The 9416-nt window shown below is 54.4% G+C and overlaps 28 non-coding genes across 28 annotated transcripts; all 28 read right to left on the bottom strand.

Moving 5' to 3' along the window:
* Positions 1-435: 435 nt before the first annotated feature.
* Positions 436-507, bottom strand: Trnae-cuc (transfer RNA glutamic acid (anticodon CUC)). The gene has a single exon. It is a non-coding gene; the product is annotated as a tRNA-Glu (tRNA).
* Positions 508-782: 275 nt separating this feature from the next.
* On the bottom strand, positions 783-864 carry Trnal-cag (transfer RNA leucine (anticodon CAG)). The gene has a single exon. It is a non-coding gene; the product is annotated as a tRNA-Leu (tRNA).
* Positions 865-941: 77 nt separating this feature from the next.
* Trnal-aag (transfer RNA leucine (anticodon AAG)) lies at positions 942-1023 on the bottom strand. Its single transcript has one exon. It is a non-coding gene; the product is annotated as a tRNA-Leu (tRNA).
* Positions 1024-1298: 275 nt separating this feature from the next.
* Positions 1299-1370, bottom strand: Trnah-gug (transfer RNA histidin (anticodon GUG)). The gene has a single exon. It is a non-coding gene; the product is annotated as a tRNA-His (tRNA).
* A 370-nt stretch (positions 1371-1740) lies between these two features.
* Trnae-cuc (transfer RNA glutamic acid (anticodon CUC)) lies at positions 1741-1812 on the bottom strand. The gene has a single exon. It is a non-coding gene; the product is annotated as a tRNA-Glu (tRNA).
* Positions 1813-2087: 275 nt separating this feature from the next.
* Positions 2088-2169, bottom strand: Trnal-cag (transfer RNA leucine (anticodon CAG)). The gene has a single exon. It is a non-coding gene; the product is annotated as a tRNA-Leu (tRNA).
* Positions 2170-2246: 77 nt separating this feature from the next.
* On the bottom strand, positions 2247-2328 carry Trnal-aag (transfer RNA leucine (anticodon AAG)). The gene has a single exon. It is a non-coding gene; the product is annotated as a tRNA-Leu (tRNA).
* A 275-nt stretch (positions 2329-2603) lies between these two features.
* Trnah-gug (transfer RNA histidin (anticodon GUG)) lies at positions 2604-2675 on the bottom strand. The gene has a single exon. It is a non-coding gene; the product is annotated as a tRNA-His (tRNA).
* Positions 2676-3045: 370 nt separating this feature from the next.
* Positions 3046-3117, bottom strand: Trnae-cuc (transfer RNA glutamic acid (anticodon CUC)). Its single transcript has one exon. It is a non-coding gene; the product is annotated as a tRNA-Glu (tRNA).
* Positions 3118-3392: 275 nt separating this feature from the next.
* Trnal-cag (transfer RNA leucine (anticodon CAG)) lies at positions 3393-3474 on the bottom strand. The gene has a single exon. It is a non-coding gene; the product is annotated as a tRNA-Leu (tRNA).
* A 77-nt stretch (positions 3475-3551) lies between these two features.
* Positions 3552-3633, bottom strand: Trnal-aag (transfer RNA leucine (anticodon AAG)). Its single transcript has one exon. It is a non-coding gene; the product is annotated as a tRNA-Leu (tRNA).
* A 275-nt stretch (positions 3634-3908) lies between these two features.
* On the bottom strand, positions 3909-3980 carry Trnah-gug (transfer RNA histidin (anticodon GUG)). The gene has a single exon. It is a non-coding gene; the product is annotated as a tRNA-His (tRNA).
* Positions 3981-4350: 370 nt separating this feature from the next.
* On the bottom strand, positions 4351-4422 carry Trnae-cuc (transfer RNA glutamic acid (anticodon CUC)). The gene has a single exon. It is a non-coding gene; the product is annotated as a tRNA-Glu (tRNA).
* Positions 4423-4697: 275 nt separating this feature from the next.
* Trnal-cag (transfer RNA leucine (anticodon CAG)) lies at positions 4698-4779 on the bottom strand. Its single transcript has one exon. It is a non-coding gene; the product is annotated as a tRNA-Leu (tRNA).
* Positions 4780-4856: 77 nt separating this feature from the next.
* On the bottom strand, positions 4857-4938 carry Trnal-aag (transfer RNA leucine (anticodon AAG)). The gene has a single exon. It is a non-coding gene; the product is annotated as a tRNA-Leu (tRNA).
* Positions 4939-5213: 275 nt separating this feature from the next.
* On the bottom strand, positions 5214-5285 carry Trnah-gug (transfer RNA histidin (anticodon GUG)). The gene has a single exon. It is a non-coding gene; the product is annotated as a tRNA-His (tRNA).
* Positions 5286-5655: 370 nt separating this feature from the next.
* On the bottom strand, positions 5656-5727 carry Trnae-cuc (transfer RNA glutamic acid (anticodon CUC)). Its single transcript has one exon. It is a non-coding gene; the product is annotated as a tRNA-Glu (tRNA).
* Positions 5728-6002: 275 nt separating this feature from the next.
* On the bottom strand, positions 6003-6084 carry Trnal-cag (transfer RNA leucine (anticodon CAG)). Its single transcript has one exon. It is a non-coding gene; the product is annotated as a tRNA-Leu (tRNA).
* A 77-nt stretch (positions 6085-6161) lies between these two features.
* Positions 6162-6243, bottom strand: Trnal-aag (transfer RNA leucine (anticodon AAG)). Its single transcript has one exon. It is a non-coding gene; the product is annotated as a tRNA-Leu (tRNA).
* A 275-nt stretch (positions 6244-6518) lies between these two features.
* Trnah-gug (transfer RNA histidin (anticodon GUG)) lies at positions 6519-6590 on the bottom strand. Its single transcript has one exon. It is a non-coding gene; the product is annotated as a tRNA-His (tRNA).
* Positions 6591-6960: 370 nt separating this feature from the next.
* Positions 6961-7032, bottom strand: Trnae-cuc (transfer RNA glutamic acid (anticodon CUC)). The gene has a single exon. It is a non-coding gene; the product is annotated as a tRNA-Glu (tRNA).
* Positions 7033-7307: 275 nt separating this feature from the next.
* Trnal-cag (transfer RNA leucine (anticodon CAG)) lies at positions 7308-7389 on the bottom strand. The gene has a single exon. It is a non-coding gene; the product is annotated as a tRNA-Leu (tRNA).
* A 77-nt stretch (positions 7390-7466) lies between these two features.
* Trnal-aag (transfer RNA leucine (anticodon AAG)) lies at positions 7467-7548 on the bottom strand. The gene has a single exon. It is a non-coding gene; the product is annotated as a tRNA-Leu (tRNA).
* Positions 7549-7823: 275 nt separating this feature from the next.
* On the bottom strand, positions 7824-7895 carry Trnah-gug (transfer RNA histidin (anticodon GUG)). The gene has a single exon. It is a non-coding gene; the product is annotated as a tRNA-His (tRNA).
* Positions 7896-8265: 370 nt separating this feature from the next.
* Trnae-cuc (transfer RNA glutamic acid (anticodon CUC)) lies at positions 8266-8337 on the bottom strand. The gene has a single exon. It is a non-coding gene; the product is annotated as a tRNA-Glu (tRNA).
* Positions 8338-8612: 275 nt separating this feature from the next.
* On the bottom strand, positions 8613-8694 carry Trnal-cag (transfer RNA leucine (anticodon CAG)). Its single transcript has one exon. It is a non-coding gene; the product is annotated as a tRNA-Leu (tRNA).
* A 77-nt stretch (positions 8695-8771) lies between these two features.
* On the bottom strand, positions 8772-8853 carry Trnal-aag (transfer RNA leucine (anticodon AAG)). The gene has a single exon. It is a non-coding gene; the product is annotated as a tRNA-Leu (tRNA).
* A 275-nt stretch (positions 8854-9128) lies between these two features.
* On the bottom strand, positions 9129-9200 carry Trnah-gug (transfer RNA histidin (anticodon GUG)). The gene has a single exon. It is a non-coding gene; the product is annotated as a tRNA-His (tRNA).
* Positions 9201-9416: the final 216 nt, after the last annotated feature.

Genomic DNA, 9416 nt, shown 5'->3' with positions numbered 1-9416 from the left:
ACCAGGATTCGAACCTGGGTTATTGCGGCCACAACGCAATGTCCTAACCACTAGACGATCACGGCCACGGAAGCACCGCCGAGGGCAGTCCTCGCGACTGCATGTTGCAATGCACAGCAAAGCTCGGCCCACACACCACTGTGTCAGACGCGGTCTCCATTATATGTATACTGGCAAACGAACGTGTCTGCGATGTAAGGACACTAAGCAGTGTGGTTAGCTGCATTCAACCCCCGTGGCAGTGTCTTGCAGTCCTCCTACTCTGTTCACCACAGGTATGTGCCTCGATAAGAGGTGGACAGATGTCGCATCGCTCTCGCCGTCACTTGTGACCACGAATCGTACTTAACGTAGTTTTCTGCAAGCGTCAGCGAAGCGTCAGTCGAGCTAAGTCGGGCCAAGTCGCATAAGAGGAGCAACAAATTGCGCTCGCTTTTCCGGTACCGGGAATCGAACCCGGGCCTCCTGGGTGAGAGCCAGGTATCCTAGCCACTAGACCACACCGGACAACGGCACAAGGGCTACTCCAGCGAACACAGCAATCTATACACACGCTACTAAACGACAACTACAAAATTATACGCTCCCACTTTGTACAGCGGCATGCTCGGGACTCATTTCGTAGAGACGAACGCCAGCCACTATGACACCAAACGGCGCCTGTGAATCATGTCGTTGCACCGCGCACTGTGCTACGACAATTTAAGAAAGAGACGCTCACGGCTTGCTGCGCTGCTTTCGTCGCGGGTAATCAGTGCTGCGGCTTTCGAGACAGAAAACATTGGCAGCGGTGGGATTCGAACCCACGCCTCCGAGGAGACTGGTGCCTGAAACCAGCGCCTTAGACCGCTCGGCCACGCTACCGACGCTGCACGGCGGTCACAGGAGCTGCGTTCTACCCCACGAGAAAACACCACAATGGCACAAAAAACAGAAAAATGTGGCAGCGGTGGGATTCGAACCCACGCCTCCGAAGAGACTGGTGCCTTAAACCAGCGCCTTAGACCGCTCGGCCACGCTACCTGTGCCAGTGCTCTTCGCTTTTGTAGAAACAGTGCACGACACAGCTGCGACTGGCTGCTCATCCATTGCACCTCAAACAACTGCCCTTTTCGAATAGAGAGTAACTACACAGGTAGCTGCCCGCGCTCTCGTGTGGCGGCATTGCGTGTTGATAAAGAATTGGTAGTGCCACCTGCAGCCTGCGGAACATGAGTGAAAAATCAAGAGGGCACCGTGATTTCAAACACTGAGTCACAACCGTCACTGCAGCGACACCAAGGCAAAACTTTAAAAATTGCCGTGACCAGGATTCGAACCTGGGTTATTGCGGCCACAACGCAATGTCCTAACCACTAGACGATCACGGCCACGGAAGCACCGCCGAGGGCAGTCCTCGCGACTGCATGTTGCAATGCACAGCAAAGCTCGGCCCACACACCACTGTGTCAGACGCGGTCTCCATTATATGTATACTGGCAAACGAACGTGTCTGCGATGTAAGGACACTAAGCAGTGTGGTTAGCTGCATTCAACCCCCGTGGCAGTGTCTTGCAGTCCTCCTACTCTGTTCACCACAGGTATGTGCCTCGATAAGAGGTGGACAGATGTCGCATCGCTCTCGCCGTCACTTGTGACCACGAATCGTACTTAACGTAGTTTTCTGCAAGCGTCAGCGAAGCGTCAGTCGAGCTAAGTCGGGCCAAGTCGCATAAGAGGAGCAACAAATTGCGCTCGCTTTTCCGGTACCGGGAATCGAACCCGGGCCTCCTGGGTGAGAGCCAGGTATCCTAGCCACTAGACCACACCGGACAACGGCACAAGGGCTACTCCAGCGAACACAGCAATCTATACACACGCTACTAAACGACAACTACAAAATTATACGCTCCCACTTTGTACAGCGGCATGCTCGGGACTCATTTCGTAGAGACGAACGCCAGCCACTATGACACCAAACGGCGCCTGTGAATCATGTCGTTGCACCGCGCACTGTGCTACGACAATTTAAGAAAGAGACGCTCACGGCTTGCTGCGCTGCTTTCGTCGCGGGTAATCAGTGCTGCGGCTTTCGAGACAGAAAACATTGGCAGCGGTGGGATTCGAACCCACGCCTCCGAGGAGACTGGTGCCTGAAACCAGCGCCTTAGACCGCTCGGCCACGCTACCGACGCTGCACGGCGGTCACAGGAGCTGCGTTCTACCCCACGAGAAAACACCACAATGGCACAAAAAACAGAAAAATGTGGCAGCGGTGGGATTCGAACCCACGCCTCCGAAGAGACTGGTGCCTTAAACCAGCGCCTTAGACCGCTCGGCCACGCTACCTGTGCCAGTGCTCTTCGCTTTTGTAGAAACAGTGCACGACACAGCTGCGACTGGCTGCTCATCCATTGCACCTCAAACAACTGCCCTTTTCGAATAGAGAGTAACTACACAGGTAGCTGCCCGCGCTCTCGTGTGGCGGCATTGCGTGTTGATAAAGAATTGGTAGTGCCACCTGCAGCCTGCGGAACATGAGTGAAAAATCAAGAGGGCACCGTGATTTCAAACACTGAGTCACAACCGTCACTGCAGCGACACCAAGGCAAAACTTTAAAAATTGCCGTGACCAGGATTCGAACCTGGGTTATTGCGGCCACAACGCAATGTCCTAACCACTAGACGATCACGGCCACGGAAGCACCGCCGAGGGCAGTCCTCGCGACTGCATGTTGCAATGCACAGCAAAGCTCGGCCCACACACCACTGTGTCAGACGCGGTCTCCATTATATGTATACTGGCAAACGAACGTGTCTGCGATGTAAGGACACTAAGCAGTGTGGTTAGCTGCATTCAACCCCCGTGGCAGTGTCTTGCAGTCCTCCTACTCTGTTCACCACAGGTATGTGCCTCGATAAGAGGTGGACAGATGTCGCATCGCTCTCGCCGTCACTTGTGACCACGAATCGTACTTAACGTAGTTTTCTGCAAGCGTCAGCGAAGCGTCAGTCGAGCTAAGTCGGGCCAAGTCGCATAAGAGGAGCAACAAATTGCGCTCGCTTTTCCGGTACCGGGAATCGAACCCGGGCCTCCTGGGTGAGAGCCAGGTATCCTAGCCACTAGACCACACCGGACAACGGCACAAGGGCTACTCCAGCGAACACAGCAATCTATACACACGCTACTAAACGACAACTACAAAATTATACGCTCCCACTTTGTACAGCGGCATGCTCGGGACTCATTTCGTAGAGACGAACGCCAGCCACTATGACACCAAACGGCGCCTGTGAATCATGTCGTTGCACCGCGCACTGTGCTACGACAATTTAAGAAAGAGACGCTCACGGCTTGCTGCGCTGCTTTCGTCGCGGGTAATCAGTGCTGCGGCTTTCGAGACAGAAAACATTGGCAGCGGTGGGATTCGAACCCACGCCTCCGAGGAGACTGGTGCCTGAAACCAGCGCCTTAGACCGCTCGGCCACGCTACCGACGCTGCACGGCGGTCACAGGAGCTGCGTTCTACCCCACGAGAAAACACCACAATGGCACAAAAAACAGAAAAATGTGGCAGCGGTGGGATTCGAACCCACGCCTCCGAAGAGACTGGTGCCTTAAACCAGCGCCTTAGACCGCTCGGCCACGCTACCTGTGCCAGTGCTCTTCGCTTTTGTAGAAACAGTGCACGACACAGCTGCGACTGGCTGCTCATCCATTGCACCTCAAACAACTGCCCTTTTCGAATAGAGAGTAACTACACAGGTAGCTGCCCGCGCTCTCGTGTGGCGGCATTGCGTGTTGATAAAGAATTGGTAGTGCCACCTGCAGCCTGCGGAACATGAGTGAAAAATCAAGAGGGCACCGTGATTTCAAACACTGAGTCACAACCGTCACTGCAGCGACACCAAGGCAAAACTTTAAAAATTGCCGTGACCAGGATTCGAACCTGGGTTATTGCGGCCACAACGCAATGTCCTAACCACTAGACGATCACGGCCACGGAAGCACCGCCGAGGGCAGTCCTCGCGACTGCATGTTGCAATGCACAGCAAAGCTCGGCCCACACACCACTGTGTCAGACGCGGTCTCCATTATATGTATACTGGCAAACGAACGTGTCTGCGATGTAAGGACACTAAGCAGTGTGGTTAGCTGCATTCAACCCCCGTGGCAGTGTCTTGCAGTCCTCCTACTCTGTTCACCACAGGTATGTGCCTCGATAAGAGGTGGACAGATGTCGCATCGCTCTCGCCGTCACTTGTGACCACGAATCGTACTTAACGTAGTTTTCTGCAAGCGTCAGCGAAGCGTCAGTCGAGCTAAGTCGGGCCAAGTCGCATAAGAGGAGCAACAAATTGCGCTCGCTTTTCCGGTACCGGGAATCGAACCCGGGCCTCCTGGGTGAGAGCCAGGTATCCTAGCCACTAGACCACACCGGACAACGGCACAAGGGCTACTCCAGCGAACACAGCAATCTATACACACGCTACTAAACGACAACTACAAAATTATACGCTCCCACTTTGTACAGCGGCATGCTCGGGACTCATTTCGTAGAGACGAACGCCAGCCACTATGACACCAAACGGCGCCTGTGAATCATGTCGTTGCACCGCGCACTGTGCTACGACAATTTAAGAAAGAGACGCTCACGGCTTGCTGCGCTGCTTTCGTCGCGGGTAATCAGTGCTGCGGCTTTCGAGACAGAAAACATTGGCAGCGGTGGGATTCGAACCCACGCCTCCGAGGAGACTGGTGCCTGAAACCAGCGCCTTAGACCGCTCGGCCACGCTACCGACGCTGCACGGCGGTCACAGGAGCTGCGTTCTACCCCACGAGAAAACACCACAATGGCACAAAAAACAGAAAAATGTGGCAGCGGTGGGATTCGAACCCACGCCTCCGAAGAGACTGGTGCCTTAAACCAGCGCCTTAGACCGCTCGGCCACGCTACCTGTGCCAGTGCTCTTCGCTTTTGTAGAAACAGTGCACGACACAGCTGCGACTGGCTGCTCATCCATTGCACCTCAAACAACTGCCCTTTTCGAATAGAGAGTAACTACACAGGTAGCTGCCCGCGCTCTCGTGTGGCGGCATTGCGTGTTGATAAAGAATTGGTAGTGCCACCTGCAGCCTGCGGAACATGAGTGAAAAATCAAGAGGGCACCGTGATTTCAAACACTGAGTCACAACCGTCACTGCAGCGACACCAAGGCAAAACTTTAAAAATTGCCGTGACCAGGATTCGAACCTGGGTTATTGCGGCCACAACGCAATGTCCTAACCACTAGACGATCACGGCCACGGAAGCACCGCCGAGGGCAGTCCTCGCGACTGCATGTTGCAATGCACAGCAAAGCTCGGCCCACACACCACTGTGTCAGACGCGGTCTCCATTATATGTATACTGGCAAACGAACGTGTCTGCGATGTAAGGACACTAAGCAGTGTGGTTAGCTGCATTCAACCCCCGTGGCAGTGTCTTGCAGTCCTCCTACTCTGTTCACCACAGGTATGTGCCTCGATAAGAGGTGGACAGATGTCGCATCGCTCTCGCCGTCACTTGTGACCACGAATCGTACTTAACGTAGTTTTCTGCAAGCGTCAGCGAAGCGTCAGTCGAGCTAAGTCGGGCCAAGTCGCATAAGAGGAGCAACAAATTGCGCTCGCTTTTCCGGTACCGGGAATCGAACCCGGGCCTCCTGGGTGAGAGCCAGGTATCCTAGCCACTAGACCACACCGGACAACGGCACAAGGGCTACTCCAGCGAACACAGCAATCTATACACACGCTACTAAACGACAACTACAAAATTATACGCTCCCACTTTGTACAGCGGCATGCTCGGGACTCATTTCGTAGAGACGAACGCCAGCCACTATGACACCAAACGGCGCCTGTGAATCATGTCGTTGCACCGCGCACTGTGCTACGACAATTTAAGAAAGAGACGCTCACGGCTTGCTGCGCTGCTTTCGTCGCGGGTAATCAGTGCTGCGGCTTTCGAGACAGAAAACATTGGCAGCGGTGGGATTCGAACCCACGCCTCCGAGGAGACTGGTGCCTGAAACCAGCGCCTTAGACCGCTCGGCCACGCTACCGACGCTGCACGGCGGTCACAGGAGCTGCGTTCTACCCCACGAGAAAACACCACAATGGCACAAAAAACAGAAAAATGTGGCAGCGGTGGGATTCGAACCCACGCCTCCGAAGAGACTGGTGCCTTAAACCAGCGCCTTAGACCGCTCGGCCACGCTACCTGTGCCAGTGCTCTTCGCTTTTGTAGAAACAGTGCACGACACAGCTGCGACTGGCTGCTCATCCATTGCACCTCAAACAACTGCCCTTTTCGAATAGAGAGTAACTACACAGGTAGCTGCCCGCGCTCTCGTGTGGCGGCATTGCGTGTTGATAAAGAATTGGTAGTGCCACCTGCAGCCTGCGGAACATGAGTGAAAAATCAAGAGGGCACCGTGATTTCAAACACTGAGTCACAACCGTCACTGCAGCGACACCAAGGCAAAACTTTAAAAATTGCCGTGACCAGGATTCGAACCTGGGTTATTGCGGCCACAACGCAATGTCCTAACCACTAGACGATCACGGCCACGGAAGCACCGCCGAGGGCAGTCCTCGCGACTGCATGTTGCAATGCACAGCAAAGCTCGGCCCACACACCACTGTGTCAGACGCGGTCTCCATTATATGTATACTGGCAAACGAACGTGTCTGCGATGTAAGGACACTAAGCAGTGTGGTTAGCTGCATTCAACCCCCGTGGCAGTGTCTTGCAGTCCTCCTACTCTGTTCACCACAGGTATGTGCCTCGATAAGAGGTGGACAGATGTCGCATCGCTCTCGCCGTCACTTGTGACCACGAATCGTACTTAACGTAGTTTTCTGCAAGCGTCAGCGAAGCGTCAGTCGAGCTAAGTCGGGCCAAGTCGCATAAGAGGAGCAACAAATTGCGCTCGCTTTTCCGGTACCGGGAATCGAACCCGGGCCTCCTGGGTGAGAGCCAGGTATCCTAGCCACTAGACCACACCGGACAACGGCACAAGGGCTACTCCAGCGAACACAGCAATCTATACACACGCTACTAAACGACAACTACAAAATTATACGCTCCCACTTTGTACAGCGGCATGCTCGGGACTCATTTCGTAGAGACGAACGCCAGCCACTATGACACCAAACGGCGCCTGTGAATCATGTCGTTGCACCGCGCACTGTGCTACGACAATTTAAGAAAGAGACGCTCACGGCTTGCTGCGCTGCTTTCGTCGCGGGTAATCAGTGCTGCGGCTTTCGAGACAGAAAACATTGGCAGCGGTGGGATTCGAACCCACGCCTCCGAGGAGACTGGTGCCTGAAACCAGCGCCTTAGACCGCTCGGCCACGCTACCGACGCTGCACGGCGGTCACAGGAGCTGCGTTCTACCCCACGAGAAAACACCACAATGGCACAAAAAACAGAAAAATGTGGCAGCGGTGGGATTCGAACCCACGCCTCCGAAGAGACTGGTGCCTTAAACCAGCGCCTTAGACCGCTCGGCCACGCTACCTGTGCCAGTGCTCTTCGCTTTTGTAGAAACAGTGCACGACACAGCTGCGACTGGCTGCTCATCCATTGCACCTCAAACAACTGCCCTTTTCGAATAGAGAGTAACTACACAGGTAGCTGCCCGCGCTCTCGTGTGGCGGCATTGCGTGTTGATAAAGAATTGGTAGTGCCACCTGCAGCCTGCGGAACATGAGTGAAAAATCAAGAGGGCACCGTGATTTCAAACACTGAGTCACAACCGTCACTGCAGCGACACCAAGGCAAAACTTTAAAAATTGCCGTGACCAGGATTCGAACCTGGGTTATTGCGTCCACAACGCAATGTCCTAACCACTAGACGATCACGGCCACGGAAGCACCGCCGAGGGCAGTCCTCGCGACTGCATGTTGCAATGCACAGCAAAGCTCGGCCCACACACCACTGTGTCAGACGCGGTCTCCATTATATGTATACTGGCAAACGAACGTGTCTGCGATGTAAGGACACTAAGCAGTGTGGTTAGCTGCATTCAACCCCCGTGGCAGTGTCTTGCAGTCCTCCTACTCTGTTCACCACAGGTATGTGCCTCGATAAGAGGTGGACAGATGTCGCATCGCTCTCGCCGTCACTTGTGACCACGAATCGTACTTAACGTAGTTTTCTGCAAGCGTCAGCGAAGCGTCAGTCGAGCTAAGTCGGGCCAAGTCGCATAAGAGGAGCAACAAATTGCGCTCGCTTTTCCGGTACCGGGAATCGAACCCGGGCCTCCTGGGTGAGAGCCAGGTATCCTAGCCACTAGACCACACCGGACAACGGCACAAGGGCTACTCCAGCGAACACAGCAATCTATACACACGCTACTAAACGACAACTACAAAATTATACGCTCCCACTTTGTACAGCGGCATGCTCGGGACTCATTTCGTAGAGACGAACGCCAGCCACTATGACACCAAACGGCGCCTGTGAATCATGTCGTTGCACCGCGCACTGTGCTACGACAATTTAAGAAAGAGACGCTCACGGCTTGCTGCGCTGCTTTCGTCGCGGGTAATCAGTGCTGCGGCTTTCGAGACAGAAAACATTGGCAGCGGTGGGATTCGAACCCACGCCTCCGAGGAGACTGGTGCCTGAAACCAGCGCCTTAGACCGCTCGGCCACGCTACCGACGCTGCACGGCGGTCACAGGAGCTGCGTTCTACCCCACGAGAAAACACCACAATGGCACAAAAAACAGAAAAATGTGGCAGCGGTGGGATTCGAACCCACGCCTCCGAAGAGACTGGTGCCTTAAACCAGCGCCTTAGACCGCTCGGCCACGCTACCTGTGCCAGTGCTCTTCGCTTTTGTAGAAACAGTGCACGACACAGCTGCGACTGGCTGCTCATCCATTGCACCTCAAACAACTGCCCTTTTCGAATAGAGAGTAACTACACAGGTAGCTGCCCGCGCTCTCGTGTGGCGGCATTGCGTGTTGATAAAGAATTGGTAGTGCCACCTGCAGCCTGCGGAACATGAGTGAAAAATCAAGAGGGCACCGTGATTTCAAACACTGAGTCACAACCGTCACTGCAGCGACACCAAGGCAAAACTTTAAAAATTGCCGTGACCAGGATTCGAACCTGGGTTATTGCGGCCACAACGCAATGTCCTAACCACTAGACGATCACGGCCACGGAAGCACCGCCGAGGGCAGTCCTCGCGACTGCATGTTGCAATGCACAGCAAAGCTCGGCCCACACACCACTGTGTCAGACGCGGTCTCCATTATATGTATACTGGCAAACGAACGTGTCTGCGATGTAAGGACACTAAGCAGTGTGGTTAGCTGCATTCAACCCCCGTGGCAGTGTCTTGCAGTCCTCCTACTCTGTTCACCACAGGTATGT

This window comes from Schistocerca gregaria, unplaced genomic scaffold, assembly GCF_023897955.1.
Source record: "Schistocerca gregaria isolate iqSchGreg1 unplaced genomic scaffold, iqSchGreg1.2 ptg001055l, whole genome shotgun sequence".
NCBI lineage: Eukaryota > Metazoa > Arthropoda > Insecta > Orthoptera > Acrididae > Schistocerca > Schistocerca gregaria.
Note: the sequence above shows the minus strand (reverse complement) of the source record. Positions and strands in the feature narration are given on the sequence as shown.